This window comes from Dipodomys merriami, unplaced genomic scaffold (genome assembly GCF_024711535.1).
Source record: "Dipodomys merriami isolate MVZ:Mamm:240054 unplaced genomic scaffold, mDipMer1.0.p SCAF_550, whole genome shotgun sequence".
In the NCBI taxonomy this organism is placed as follows: domain Eukaryota; kingdom Metazoa; phylum Chordata; class Mammalia; order Rodentia; family Heteromyidae; genus Dipodomys; species Dipodomys merriami.
In genome coordinates, this window is record NW_027206125.1 from 159,731 (window position 1) to 163,618 (window position 3,888).

Sequence of the window (3,888 nt, forward strand, 5' to 3'; positions counted from 1 at the left end):
CAAACTTGTCTAAATTCAGAAACAGTGAAGTTATACCTTGCATTCTCTCTGACCACAAGGGAATAAAACTAGAACTCAACACCAAAAGCCACCAAAGAAAGGACGGTAACACATGGAGGCTGAACAACACACTGCTGAATCACGAGTGGGTCATGGAAGATATTAGAAAGGAAATTCAAATGTTCATGCTATTCAACAAAACAGAGAACACAAATTACCAGCTCCTTTGGGCCACAGCAAAGGCAGTATTCAGAGGCAAGTTTATAGCTCTGAACTCCTACATCAACAAATTGGGGAGATCTGAAACCAACAATTTAATGACATATCTAAACATCCTTGAAAAGAGCAGCAAGATAAACCCCAATCCAGTAGACGGAAAGAAATAATCAAAATTAAATCAGAATTAAAGGAATTAGAATAAAAAAAACTATAGAAAGGATCAACAAAACAAAGAGTTGGTTCTTCGAAAAAATTAACAAAATTGACAGACCCTTAGCAAATCTTATCAGAAAAAGAAGAGAACACATCCAAATAAATAAACTCAGAAATGAGAATGGAAACATCACCACGGAAACAACCAAGATTCAGAACATTATAAGGGAATATTCCTCAAAACTTTATGCTAATAAATTTGAGAACTTGACAGAAATGGACCTTTTCCTAGCAAATATTGACATTCCAAAACTAAACCAAGATGAGTTAATCCATCTTAACAGACCCATATCAAGCATTGAAATAGAAACAGCAATAAAAGACCTCCCAGGTAAGAAAAGTCCAGGACCAGATTGTTTTACAGCAGAATTCTACAAGGCCTTCAAAGCAGAGCTCACACCAATACTCCTCCAACTCTTCAATGAAATTGAAGGAAAAAGTTCACTACCGAACACATTCTATGCAGCCATCGTAATCCTCATCCCAAAACCAGGCAGCGACTCATCAAAGAAAGAAAACTTTAGACCCATTTCTTTGATGAACACTGATGCAAAACTTCTCAACAAAATTTTGGCCAATCGACTTCAACCTATCAAAATTCCAACCTTGTTCTTCAAGGAAATAGAAGAGGCATTCTAAAAATTCATATGGAACAATAAAAGACCCCGTATAGCAAAAACGATCCTCAACGGAAAGAACACTACTGGAGGAATATCAATACCAAATTTCAAACTGTACTATTAAGCTATAGTAATCAAAACACCTTGGTACTGGCATAAGAACAGACCTCAGTATCAATGGAATAGAACTGAAAACCCAGAAATGAACCTACAGACCTATAGCCATTTAATATTTGATAAGGGAGCTAAAACAATAGAATGGAAAAAAGATAGCCTCTTCAGTAAATGGTGCTGGCAAAACTGGTTAACTGCTTGTAGTAAACTAAAGCTAGATCCTTATATATCACCCGGCACAAGAATCAATTTCAAATGGATCAAAGACCTCGGAGTCAAACCAGACAATCTGAAAACATTACAGGATGGAATAGGAGAAACCTTAGGTCTCCTTGCTCAGGCCGAAATTTTCTTTATAGAGACCCGGAAATACATACAATGGACAAGGGTCTTGGAACTTAAAGAATTAAATCATACAAAGGACTTCTATTTTATTACTGCATTATACATTTTTTCTAATGTTGGATACCTACAGTAGAAAGCTATTAGAAAGCTCTTAAATCCCATATGTTGAATAGTGAGTTTTCTTACACTATAACATGGTATTTCCCAAATCATTTACATAGAAGGCATTGTTTCCTATTTTCTCATTCCTAGAATAAGCTGCACATGAAGACACCACTGGTCCTGATTTTCAGTCTGTACCTTTGAATACTGAGGAAAATCTTTCCTCTGCTCCCTATAATTCACTACTCTCCAGTTAGAATAATTTAGAATATTAAAAATTGAAAAAGAGAAAATAAATCATGGTGAAAAAACATATGCAGAACATTCACCAGTTTTTTCTGACCAGTTCAACCAATGTGAACTATTGGGGAAATACATGGACACCTCATTCCCACTGGTACTCAAAATCACTGGTTAGGCAATTGTGACGAAGACAAGGAACAAGATGAAAAAATGAGGAATGGTATCAAATGCAAGAAAAAAATGGAGTAGGATCCAAGCAAATTTCTTCTTTGGGATGCCGAAATTTATCGGCTTACTGTGTTGTGAACACTGCTTTCCAAAATGGCCACCCAGATGAATACTAGGGATGAGGATGAGTATACCCCTCTTCATCGGGAAGCCTAGAGTGGACACGTAGACATTGTCCATGAGTTGGCAGCTCAAGGCAGATATTCATGCAATAACTCTGAATGGCTGGACACCCCTGCACAGTACTTATATGTGGAATAATACCAAAATGGCTTCTTTATTACTTCATCATGATGCAGATACCAATACCCAAACTAAAGGCCTTTTGACCTCCTTGCATCTTGCTGCTGGGAATAGAAATAGCAAAGATACTCTGTATCTCCTTCTGTTGAACCATTATATCAAACCAGGTCTGAAGAACAACTTTGAAGAAACTGCATTTGATATTGCCAAAAGGGTAAGTATGTATCACTACCTCTTTGAAATTGTCGAAGGCTTTACAAATTGGTCTCCTAAGTCATAATGGTTTGGTTAAGTTTCTTAAATTTCAAAAATGCCAGTCCATCTTTTGTGTCCCTACAAATTTTTTCACAATACAAAGCAACAGTAATATCTTACTATAAAAATTTATGTATTTCATGGTATTCTTCCAAGTGAATTGCATGACTTTGATATCAAAATGTATTCAAGAGTTGTTTGTATACATCTGTAATGATTTCTGCAGAGTTTGTGATTCTTTAAATCAGAAATAATTTTAACTTATCTGTTGAAATGAATAGTATAGAAACTAAAGATGTTCCGGGTGCTTTTCTGAACAAAGTATATCTATGTTTGTGTAATGTCCATAATCTATTTCATTCTCTCCTAGATATAATACTTTGAATTCTACATTGTTATATAATGTATAGATTCATTAGTAAATGTGACCTTTCAGATTGCATTCCATATAGAAGTATTTTAAGACTCCTTTTTTTTCGTAGTTTCTTTTATTATTTTATTTCTTTGGGATAAAATGGCAATATTATCTAATTTCAAGTTTTGTAAAGGTTATGCTATATAAAGGCCTTTCTAAGGTGAAAATTTAATATACTGATGTCAAACTAACCTTTAATTCTATGAATTACATGTATTGTTACACTTGTATTTTGTAATCAACTTTTTAATAACTCTTTTTCATTTCTTGCATCAGAAGAATGAAAAATATGGAATACTTCACAAATTTTCATATCATCCTTGTGCAAGTGCTATGTTAATCTCTGTATTGTTGTAATTTGGGTAGACCTGCTTCTGAAGCATGTAGTATCCTCTAAATTTAAGTACTTAATGATACAATCTTTATACAGGCATATATCCATGGTTGCCTATTTGTAACAAGGAACCCTTATTGTTCCTGAAAATGCTATTGATCTTATTTCTCTAAATTTCTGTGTACAGTGGAAAAAACTTATATAGTTTGGTCGATTGCTCACATTTACAATTGTTTTGTCAATGACTATTTCGTCATTTTCATTTTAAATTTGATCATACTTTGAAGCCTTTACAGCTAAGTCCAAAGGTGGTGGCTTTTCAAGTACTTATTTATCAACTGAGTTAGCTTTGTGGAGCTAATGGATTCAAAGTAAGCCTTGCTTAAGAGCTACTTCTAACTTTCTGCAGCTTAAAATTTCCCAAATGAGGTCTTGCTGGAACAAATGTCTACCTGAACTGTGAAGACTCAGGGTCTGTGTTGAGGGGGCAGAATGATGCAGGTTCCAGCCTCGGGATTATCTGAGGACTGTGTTTGGGATTAGGAAAGCTCTTGGAA

The 3,888-nt window shown here is 34.9% G+C and overlaps 1 pseudogene; it reads right to left on the bottom strand.

Annotated features, from left to right (window-relative positions):
* Positions 1 to 3,280: 3,280 nt before the first annotated feature.
* On the bottom strand, positions 3,281 to 3,380 carry LOC138811956 (U6 spliceosomal RNA; annotated as a pseudogene).
* Positions 3,381 to 3,888: the final 508 nt, after the last annotated feature.